Genomic DNA, 11,970 nt, shown 5'->3' with positions numbered 1-11,970 from the left:
TCAAAAGCTTGAGCCAACACTAAGCCAGGTCCTGATCCAATCTCAGTCCTTGTTTGAAGCTTCAATGCTGGAGCCGGATTGTTGTTCAATGGACCAATAGACTGGTTACTCCATATTGCCTCCTGTGGGCCCTTATTATGACCCTACTGCCACCAACTCGGCTGTGATTGTGTGGGTAGAGTGCCTTAAGCAGCGTTCCTTTTGTTGGAAAGCTGTTGGTGGTGGAATGGTAAGGCACTATTCTCTCAGTTGCTACCAGCAGCTTTGCCACATAACTGCTGATGCACTTCTACTGGCTTCCTTTGCCGCCACCGCCGCCACCACAAAATTCTCTCTGCACATGCACTTGATTTTAAATGACCCTCCTTGAAGCATTGCTATATTTAGCAACCATTCCATATTGTATTTATTTATATCCTGCCTATTTCCATGATTGGGACTCAAGGGAGCACTGCTCACACATTCAGTAGTACTGTCCATACACTTCAGTATATTAGATAAATATATACTGAATATATGCAAGAATGCAAGTATGAAGTATATGGACAACACCCTATAGCATAGACTACACATTCCACAGAAATGCCTGGAACTGGGATTTAATAGCCTGGGCAAGGTACTGTACTGAGTGGAGATCTTCATTCTTCTTGTGGCATCATTTTTCCACTTCTAATAACCCTGCAAGTGCTTGCCCTCCATGCAGGGATGTGTGTATATGAGGATTCAGAGTTCAGTGTGGCCTGCTGCCAGCAAGGGTGACAGGACTCATTACAAAAGGGATTTTTTTCAAGATATATGCTGGCTAATTTGGATAGCTCTCAGATGTTGCTGATGCATGGTTCATATAATTTCTTTTTCTTACACATGTAGCTTTCAAGCTACTGAAACATTCATTAATCTTACTGAGATACTAGCCTCTTCTATTTGTTTAACATACTGGAGGTTTAACAGGTCCAAGCATTGATTCCTCTAGCCCAGTATTATCAACTCGGACCAACAGCAGCTCTTCAGGGTTTCAGACAGGGGTTTATCCAGCTCTAAGTGAAAATGCCTAGGAGATACCAGTCATTCCCTATTAAACATTAAGATGGTTTAACAAATGAACTTTCAGGTTTTCTGGCTCCATAAATCTCATAAGCCTCCTGAATGAGTTTGTATAGTTATATTAATCATGATTAAATATGAAAAGCATCTCTAAAAGAAACACCACTTACAAATGAATCCAGAAAAGATTAGCTTTACTTACTGAGCCTGTTATCAGGGGAGGGGGCAATCAGAACTTGCTCCTGGGTAAATTAATGAAGTATCACCAACAGAAGATACACCTGCAGACAATGAGTACCTAATAACACCTTGAAAAGGCAACAGAACTTCTTCCAAGCACAAATCTAAGATATCACCAACACCTAACCATAGGCTCCCATTATCCCAGTTTCAGACCTGGCATGTTGGGTCACATTGCCAAAGCAATGTGGGATAGTTCATTATTACTGGATGTACATTGGACCTAGTTCCTTCACTCAACTCTGTCAGCAAGAAATAAGAAAGAGGAGGTAGTATAGCAAAAATAGGGGATGAAGAGACAAGATCTGGAAGGAGAGCATCTTCTACTACCTTTGGCTATGTTGACTTAAATAAACATCATCCAACAAAATAGCATTTGCAAAGCCACCAGAACCTCCATTATACTTTTCTTACCCTAATTAGGTTTTTTAAATCCCCAAAATTCTAGCTTTTTACTCCTGGTAGTAGGAAATCCTAACTGAAGCTCTCATAGAAATATGTTTCAAATCATGATAGAAATTGTTGGTAAAGGATTTGAAGCAGCAGATAAAAAGAATCCACAATTCATTGTCTGTTCATAAAAGTCAGACGTATTAATGCTTTTTTGTGCTAAACCCACTTCTGAAGAATCAGAAAGAAAGAATCCAATGTTTCTTCCTCTTAAGGCATTAATTTCAGAATAATGAATGCAATATGGCAATTTGGCACCCGCTATGTTTTTAAAATGACATGCAAGTGATGGGAATAATTACATGCACCTGCACGTGCAAAATAACTGTGGCCCCCTGCCTTTTGATAAATGTCCAATTATTTAGCCCTCTCTTATACATATACAAGTACTGGGTAGCAATGTGATACTGTGGTAAATGCCCTATTATATGCATTCACAATAGCATCCAAAACAGTTTGTTTATACTTTGGGCTTTAGGGTAATAGCACGTGATAGCATGGTGGTGCTGCAGGAAGGCTTCTTTCCTTTAGCATAATAGGGTGGCAATGTATCCTGCTTTACAGAGTCCTCTGTACAAAGGCATTCTGTATGTATGGCTGTGCAGCCAAGCATAAGAAGAGCCCCACTGAATCAAACCAAAGGCCTGTTTGGTCCAGCTTTCTGTCCTCAGAGTAGCCTGCTAGATGCCAGTAAAAGTCCCAAAGCAGAACATCAGCACAGTTGTATTTTCCTGCTCTATTTCCTAGGAACTGGAATAGCATGGCGTACTAATACCATAAGCAGAGCACTGGGGACCTTGACATTATCCATCAGCAGCTTGTACCTTGACAGCAGACTGAGCAGGCACACTGGTCATCTCCTCTATGGGGAGATGGGATATATTTCTAGTTAAATTAGCATTCATCCGTTTAAGGTAGCACAGGCAAACTGTATGCAAATCAGAGTTCTCTATTAATTTTGTTTGGTGATGTATTTCCTCTATTACGATGAAGCATAAATGGCTACCTTAACAACACAGGTGGCTTGCAGTGTGAATTGGGCCTGGAGCGGAGGCCTGGCTCACCTGATCTTTCCTGCCTTTGGAAAGGAAAGCACCACACAAATTGGACAACTGTGTGATCAGGTGGTCACACGGAGAGAATCCAGTTGCACATTGCAGACTAATTGCATAGTGGAGGGAAGGGCTTTCGGTCATTTCCCTCCCACACTGTTGCAGTTCTGCCCTCAGCGAAATTAACAAATAGACAACAGTCGTGCTTGAAGGCAATTTGGTTTGGTTTGGTTTGGTTAAATAGGACAATCTTTATTGGCAACAGAGTAAACAGATCTTACTATATAGAGAAGTGTTTCTCATCACATCATTCTTGTTTGGAAGGGTGCTTTCTCTAGACACTCTGGGCAGAGCCATGATTAGAAATCTTAGGTTGTATTGTTAGAACCTACCCCTTTACCATGTGTACATGGCATTTAGCAAACATAATTCCAGCAGACTCTTAAGTTAAAGATCAAAAACTTTGCATGGAGTGTTTTAATAGGCCTTGAGTGCTGCTCTTGTGGTCTGCCAATTTCAATTTTATCTTTGCTCAGCATCAAGAAATGCACTTAACCCACGCTCATTTCTCTGTGCTGTATGTAGGAAGTTTTCAACAATGTTGTAAGGTTTTGATTACCTGACAAAGCTAACAGCCGCATGAATAATAATATAGCCACTGATTACCAGGCAGTGAAAACCCTCTCCATTTCCCTTGGCTTGAAAAAAACAAAAACCAGGAATGTCTATCCAGGCTTTCCATTTGAACATGGAAGGAGCCTCCTTCCCTGTGGAAAATGTAAAAGTGGTAGCAGGTTTATTTCAGCTTTATGTGTTGGAACTCTGCTCAGGACATCAAATGCCTGAAAAAAGCTACAGTGGCATACATTTAATAGCATAATAGTGCCTACTGATTTTTTCCCAGTATGAAGGACTTTGTTTATGAAGGAAGAAGGGAAATTCAGTGACTGAAAATAGGGACAGCATGACACATTTCCAAACCTGTTGTGGGGAAGTCTCTTTTTCTTCAAAAATGTCCATGAGGGCCATTACTTCAGCATAAGCATCTGTAGCCCAAGATCTGATTGGGATCTTGCCACCTGGGAAGGGAAATTTAAGCTCCCCCGCCCCCATGGGGGGAGGATTGAAAAGTTCACCCCTCCCCATGAGGGGAGGATTTTTTAAAAAGAGAGTCAGAAGTGGAGTACTAAGCAGAAACAAAGGACTGTAGGTCACAGGTTGCAAGGTAGACTCAAGGTTGGACTCAAGAGTTCTGGACCTGGTGTGCTCAGCTCAATTAAGCACAACAAGGGTGAGAGGTAGAAAAACTGGATTTTATTCTCAAGAATAAAGTTCAATCACAGTGAAGTAGCAATCAACCTTGAGCACATGGTGGTATTCTCTTTTATATCCCAGATGACCAGGTAGCGATGACAGGTGCTTATTGGCTTGAAATTCCTGCCGCAATTGCCAATTGGTATGTTTGAGTGCAAGTGCTGCCCATGTCCACCCGCGAGGCTGGGCTACCTGGAGAGGAATTCCCCTAAAACCCTCCCTATGTGGAGGCTCTGCTTACACTGCTAAGAATTGAATACATGACTAGCATGCCCAGGTTTAATGCCGGCCAGCCAGGTATGTCCCACAAAACAACAACAATAGCATCAACACAATAACACAACTGGCTGGGCTAGTTGACTGCCATTTTTTTTCATGAGATGTTATGCAGGAAAATACTGAACAGTACCATTTGCTTTTTGGTTTCTTGGGATTCGGCAGTGTACAGGAAACCATAAGGACAAATATGTCCCTTTAGGTCCAGAAGAAGCACTTCAGCTCAATATTTTGAGGCAGTCTGCTCACAGCAGCTGTGTAGCCAATAGCCATTTAAATCCTTGCCAAATCCAAAAGCTCAGCAGCCCATCCTTGGAAACAGGCATGCCTGACTAGGCAGAAGCATTTGCTGGTCTTTCTGATTCTTACATTCCCCATCTATAACCTGTACGATCCTGCAATTTGGTTTATCTCAGTGTAAAGATGTAATTCTCTGGACACCTAAGGTATTTGCTACTGAGCATATTTCCTGATATGTCAGAAGCATTTAGTAAATGAGAGTATTCACAATTTTATACCACCAAGGAACCACTGACTTCTGTTCTCAACACTTTCCTTTTCTGTCAAAATAAAATCAGGATGCCTGGCGAGTTTGCAGTTGTTCCCAAAGGAGAAGGAATCAAAGTGGAAGAGGGAGCAATGGAGGCCTGGCGAGTGCTGTGCTGCTCGCTTGACTTGCTTTTAAAGGCACTTTTATGATGCAGATCACAGCCGAGCAGTTTTTCAAATATCGCCAGAGATGGATCTGAACAGTGATTTTCAGTGCATGGAAAAGGAGGAGGAAACAAAGGTAAATTTTCCCTGTCCTACTTTGCTTTGAAATTAACGGGAGTTTTGCCACTCATTTCAATGAGAAGCTTGGCTTCCACATACCTTCTTGAAATGTGTTTTGAATGAGTGTTACATTCAAAGAGTTATTTGATATGGTAGGGGAAACAGGGAAGAGAGCGGTAGCCTAGCTTTAACAAGCCAGATGCCAAACGGCCTCATTCTTACAGACTTTCTGGCTATGATGTTACAGTCCTCCTGACCCATCTGCACTCATTTGCTTTTCCTATCCACTGAGCATGAACAATTCTACATCTGAGCCTGACTGCAATAGTCTCCCCAAATCCTCCAGCAGTTTCCACACAAAAGGGAAATCTCCTACTGTAAATGGTTTTAAAAATGAACTTCCTGCCAAACTGTGCAAGGATGTTTATTCCTGTCTGGAGCTGATAAGTAGATTTCCAGTTCTAGGGAATAAAGCCATATTTTGTATCTGCCCCTTCTTCTATAAGAAAGACATTTCTGTCCTTCTCAAAGAACATTTATCGATAGCTTTTTCCCTGCATTCTTGGCCATTATCATCGTTCTTCTCGCTTTCTCTTTCCGTTTGCTTCCTCTGTGTCTCACCAACCAGGCCCCAGTCAGGGCAAACAACTCAAAACTCCAACTGAAAGTTAGCAGGATGCAAAGCTACGGGTGTGGCAAGTTTATGAAATATCTTGCCTTCTCTGCCGTTTTAACCATTTTGTGGTTGTAGTGAGGAACAGTATGTTATGGTGATGGGCTGCTCTTAAAATACAGGAGAAGCTCTCGATTATCAACTAGTTCGTATTCTGAAGTTTCAGGGTATAACTTCTTCACACAATAGAATGGGGCAGACTACACACACACTTCATGGTCTACATGGAGCCCCCTCTGACCCCCCCAAAAAGGGGAGGGGGAGAATTTGTAGATTTATTGCCCAAATGTGGTCACAAACCACTATGAAGGCTTACTAAAAATGAAGTTAGCTTGTTTTCAAGCCATTCTTGTTGCCCAAAAAAGAATGTGACTGGGTGGGTTGGATCAGGGGCAATTGGTCCCCAGACCACATGAAATCGCCTGCCCTTGAAACAGAAGGATGTGTTTTGGATCTGCCTTTGCAAGGGATATGAAAGATAGATCAGCAACCATGCTGAAGTTGAAACTAAAGTGCCTTCAGTATTGGACCCTGTCTCTCCTCCTCATTTTCCCTGTAACCCATGAAAAAGCATAGCAGGATCCTGCCACCACCCTACATTTAATGGAATCCCAGCCAATGAGGCCTTGACTGTAGTTTGCAACCTAACCACCAACTGAGGTAATAATCATAGGCCCTGTTCTCAGACTCCACACAGGACAGACTCTTTTGAGAGTGGCACTGCAACGATGAAATTCTTTCCCCAGCGAAATTGTCTGGCTTTATCTCTGTTAATTTGTGGGCACCAAGTTAAAGCAGTTTCAAAGATCCTTTCGAGGACTAACTGTTAATCATCACTGGATATGTGCTATGTAGACAGTGATGGGCTTGCAGGCTGCAATAGACCTGAATTCTTGCTGCTGCGATGTTGTTCATGACAGTGTTTGGCTGTAATTCAAAGTTAATGTTAGCCACCCTGGGGAATCTGTTGAGTTTAAAAGATGGTGTTGAAATTTATTGGCTAATAAAAAATAAAACTATTGTTGGAGGTATCACTCATCCATCTACCTAGTTTATAAACATGGGACAACCAGTGGCTGCAGCATTATATTTGGAATGGCAGGTCAGCCAGTGATCGGTCCTGCAACAGCCTTGCCAAATCCTGTTCTCTTGGTTTCCTGTCTGAAAATCCAAATAATCCTCCTTAACAGTATTTTTAGTCCTGGTGAGAATGCATGAAATAAGAAAAAAAAAATGTAGCAAGAAGGTTAGAGTTTTACATTCAGTAACATTATTTGACTCAGTTAAGGAGGCAGTTAATGAACATAAGCTTCAGGTTCCCCATTCGTTCATTCGTTCATTCATTCATTAAAAGCTTTTGTATGCCGTCCTATTATACAAGATCTCAGTATTCCCCATGGTACAAAGTGAATGGTGGTAACCAGTGACATGGCTTTGCATTCGGGGCACCCTGGCCCTGGAATTCTGTCTCAGGGAGTTCTGCCTGTCACTGCATCTCATACTTTTCTAGCACAAGAAAAAGACCTGTTCATGTTCCCCGGCCTTTTAAATGTCAGTTTAATGCGTGTTTTATTCTGGATTGCTTCTGCTGTGCTGCTACATTGCGTTGTTACTGTTTTGTGTGGTGCTGGCCTTCACATCAGGCAGAGTGCGGCAACTAATTCAGGCAGCCGGGGCTTTGGGGAACTGCCTGATGGAAGCCTCCTAGGCGTTTGTCATGAAGGCTCCAGGTGTTCCTCTCTTGGGTGCCACACAATTTTTTCCTGTACCTGCAAAACTAGCCTGCTCTATCAGGTATGTTGGAGGAAGGTATCTCATCAGTAGTGTTAAAGGTTTAATTGCTAGTCAGGTTAGCTTGTATATATGGATTGCGTAAGGGCAGAGTCCTGTTTATCACCTAAGGCAGCAAAATATATTGCACAGAAAAATAAACTCCTGATACTCTACTGCCCGTCACTTGTTAACATTCTTTCCAGATGTAAATATATTGATTTTTTTTACCTTTTGGATAGGACAGGATGCAAGCTTCACACTGAGAAATATATTAATTTAACATACAAATCTCTTAATAATAGCCCTTTTTAACAACATAGCAAGACTTTTAACCCTTATTGCCTTGTCATAATTTTGCATTACACAGCTTACCATGTAGTAAACCATGAAGAACAGAGAATTCAGATTAAACAGAAATAAACCATACCTCTCACTGTTTTGTTTGGTTGTCCATACTAAATAAATAGTGTATCTGTTACAAGTATTGCTGTCATCCTCATTCATCCTGTATGGCTTTCAGGATGAAGACTACATGTATGTGCAGTTTCCTTTAAAACTCTTCTTTTAAAGCACAAATGAAAATGAATCGAAATCCTCCATTTATTTTGTGCATTACTTCTTACAAGACATGGCAAGGGTTTTCAGTCATAGTTACAAAGAATGCTTTCCTGACAATCACAAAAACTGTCCAGTAGACCTTGACAGTGAGTAAATAACATTGCATCAATTTATTGTACATACAAAGCCATTAGGTCAGCTGCTGAGAGAAGAATTGTGAGGCCAGAACAGTCCTGCCCCCCTGGCCTGCACTTTGGTCTATACTGTGCTGCTGGACAAGGACAAAACTGGGTGGACCCTCATTCTGATCCCCGCCAGATCAGAATGAAGGTCCGCCTTGTCCAGCGTTCTGTTCACACAGAGGACAGCAGAATGTCTGTGGAAAGCCACAAGCCGGACATAACTATAATAGCAGCTCGTGATCTGATCTGTATGGAAGGAACTCCTGGAAAGGTGTTGCTCTGAGGCCAAGAGAGCCAGAATTGGCACTGGCATTGGCAAGCCTCCCCTTATTAAGATCTGAACTGCCTTCCAGTGGCCTGCCTGAAAGGAACAGCGCAGCAGGAGCAGTCCTGCCCTGGTGGACCAAATACTGTTGTTTGCTTTACCCTTGGAGCTGAGCTGGGGCGGCAAATGCTCTTTACTAATGCCAAGACAGTCAGAAGTGCCATTCGAACTGATTCTGGCTATGTCAACTTGCCCTCTGCTGTGCAGATGCTAAATGCCATGAAGTCACCTGCCCCAGGGAAAATCCAATCTCAGTTTTTGATTGCATACTCTGCATAGTAGACTGTAGGAATGCTGACATAATATATCTTCACTTCAGCAAAGTTTTTGACAAAGTGCCCCATGATATCCTGATTAGTGAACTAGCTAAAAGTTCACTTGGAACAACTATCAGGGACATCCAGAGTTGGCTATAGAATTGGACTCAAACAGTGCTTCTCAATGGTACCTTTTCTAATTGGGGAGAGGGAATGAGTGAGGTACTCATTAATGAGCCAAGTGTTCTTGAACATTTCAGAGAGCCAGTGTGGGGTAGTGGTTAAGAATATGGGACTGGGACTCAGGGAATCTGTTTTCTAGTCCCCAAACAGAGCTAACTTGGGTGACTTTGGATCAGTCACAGACTCTCAGCCAAACCTATCTCACAGGGTTATTGTTGTGAGGATAAGATAAGATGGAGGGGAAGAGGAGAATTATGTAAGCTACCTTGAGTTCCTTGAAAGGAAAAAAAGGTAGGATATAAACATAATAAACCAACAAACATGTGTATTAATGATTTGGATGAGGAGGTACAGGGAATGATTATCAGAAGATTATCACAGGACAGGCCCACCACCACCGCTGCCTGGGGACTGACCGGCTGCCTCAGATGCCATTGCACCCCGCTGACACCGCCGCTGCTGCGCCAGACAACGGCCACTGCGGGACCGGGGACGCTGCTGGCCTGTGGCTCCTCCACCTGTGCCAGCGAGTTCTCCGTGGGCCTCGCCCTTGCTCCTCCCCACCCCCCAGCGTGGGTGGCAGCTGCGCTGGATTGGGGGTGGGGTTCAGGGAAGGGCCGCGGGCTTAACTTGGGCTGGCGGCCAAAGGGCGCCAGCAAAGGGCATCGTTGCTGCCATGTGGGGCCGTGTGGGGCTGGGCCAGAAATTTTGCACTTTTTTGTAGTGGATGCGCCAGAGGGTTTTATATTTTATTTTATTGTATTGTTTTAGTGACTCCACAACTGAGCTGCTGTTTTTATGGGGTTGCCTGGGGAGTGTGTGGGCGCCACCATTGGGGTGGTGTTGGGCAAGGGAAGATATGGCGTTGGGGGATTAACATGTCGGCATAGAAGGAGGGACAGATGATTGGTACCTGTCTTCTGGTTATTCCCCCAACCAGAAGGTTCTGGGTAACCTTTCAACCGCCCCTCAAGCCTGACGGTGCTGCTGCTTAATGCCAGGTCAGTCCATAATAAAACATCCCTCATCCACAACTTAATTGTGGATGAGGGGGCCGACCTGGCTTGCATTACAGAGACCTAGGTGTGTGTGGGGGGGTGTGGCCCTCTCTTAGCTGTGCCTGCCCAGGCATCTAGTCCAACACCAGTCACGTCCCGAAGGGAGGGGAGGGGTGGTTGCTTTAATTCACCGAGCCTCAATTTCCCTCACAGGGCTTCCTGTTCCCTCAAGACCAGGCCTAGAGTGCTTATACCTGGCGCTGGGCAATCGAGACAGATTGGGGATTCTGCTGGTGTACCGTGCACTCTTCTGCCCATCAGACTCCTTGCCTGAGCTGACGGAGATCGTCTCGTACCTGGTGTTGAAGACCCCCAGGATGTTGGACCTGGGGGACTTCAATCTCCATGCCGAGACTGTTCTGACAGGGGCGGCTCAGGACTTCATGGCCTCCATGACGGCCATGGGGCTGTCTCAACATGTCATAGGCCCAACCCATCAACCTGGTCACACGCTGGACCTGGTTTTCTCAACGGGACAGAAAGAGGGTGATTTGAGGGTGAGGAATTTGCATCTGACTCCCTTGTCATGGTCAGATCACTTCCTCGTGAGATTTGAGCTCAGAGCTGGCCTTTCTCTTTGTAAGGGTGCGGATCCTATTGTGATGGTCCACTCTCGGAGCCAGATGGATCTGGATGGATCCCTGAGGGCTCTGGGGGATTTTCTGGTTGCTAAAGCTGGTGCTCCTGTTGATGCTCTGGCTGATCTGTGGAATGGGGAAATGGCCAGAGCAATTGACACGATTGTCCCTAAGCATGCTCTCCTGCCAAGCAGAGCCCGTCCATCTCCATGGTATACATCTGAATTACGGGCGATGAAGCGGGTTGAGAGACGACTAGAGCATATGTGGAGGAAATCACGGGATGAATCTGACCAAACATGCTTACGTACTCATTATCGAGCCTATGCTCTGGCAGTGAAGGTGGCAAAGAAGAAATTCTTCTCCACTTCCATTGCCTCCTCACAGTGCCGACCAGCAGAACTTTTTTGAGTGGTACATGGGCTGATACTTCCTGGCCCTAAGAAAGATCCTGTACCACCATCGAAGGCCCACTGTGACAACTTTTCCCAGCACTTCAAGGAGAAAATTGCTCAGATTTGTCACAAGCTGGACTCCACAATTACTTCAGATCCCTTAGGGAAGACACCAATGACCCCGTCTGGTCAGATATTAATGGATGAATTTCAGTTAATGCAGCCTGATGATGTGGACAAGGTGCTTGGACAAGTACGTCCTACCACCTGCTTACTCAACCCTTGCCCTTCTTGGCTGCTGACCAAAGCCAAACACGGGATTGGTTCCTGAATCTTAGAGGTTATTAATGCCTCTCTGAGGGATGGCCGGGTGCCTGCTCCTTTAAAGGAGGCAGTAATCAGTCCTGTCCTAAAGAAAGCATCTCTGGATCCAGAGATGGCTGCCAATTATAGACCGGTGGCCAACGTTCCGTTTCTGGGCAAGGTGTTGGAACAGGTGGTGGTGGGACAACTCCAGGTACTCTTGGATGAAACTGATTATCTGGACCCATTTCAATCCGGCTTCAGATCTGGTTATGGTACTGAATCTGCCTTGGTCACCCTGTACAATGACCTGTGCAGTGAGAGAGACGGGGGGGGGGTGCATCCCTGTTTGTTCTCCTGGACCTCTCAGTGGCTTTCAATACCATCAACCATGGTATCCTCCTGGATAGGCTGGCGGGATTGGGAGTAGGAGGCACTGCTTGGCAGTGGTTCCACTCCTACCTCGACGGCCGATTCCAGAAGGTGGTGCTGGGGGACTTTGGCTCTGTGCCATGGCAAAGTTGCCATGGCACAG

Source organism: Varanus komodoensis, unplaced genomic scaffold (genome assembly GCF_004798865.1).
Source record: "Varanus komodoensis strain SLA01 unplaced genomic scaffold, ASM479886v1 scaffold6_4, whole genome shotgun sequence".
NCBI classification, from domain to species: Eukaryota; Metazoa; Chordata; class Lepidosauria; order Squamata; family Varanidae; genus Varanus; species Varanus komodoensis.
This window is presented reverse-complemented; position numbering follows the sequence as displayed.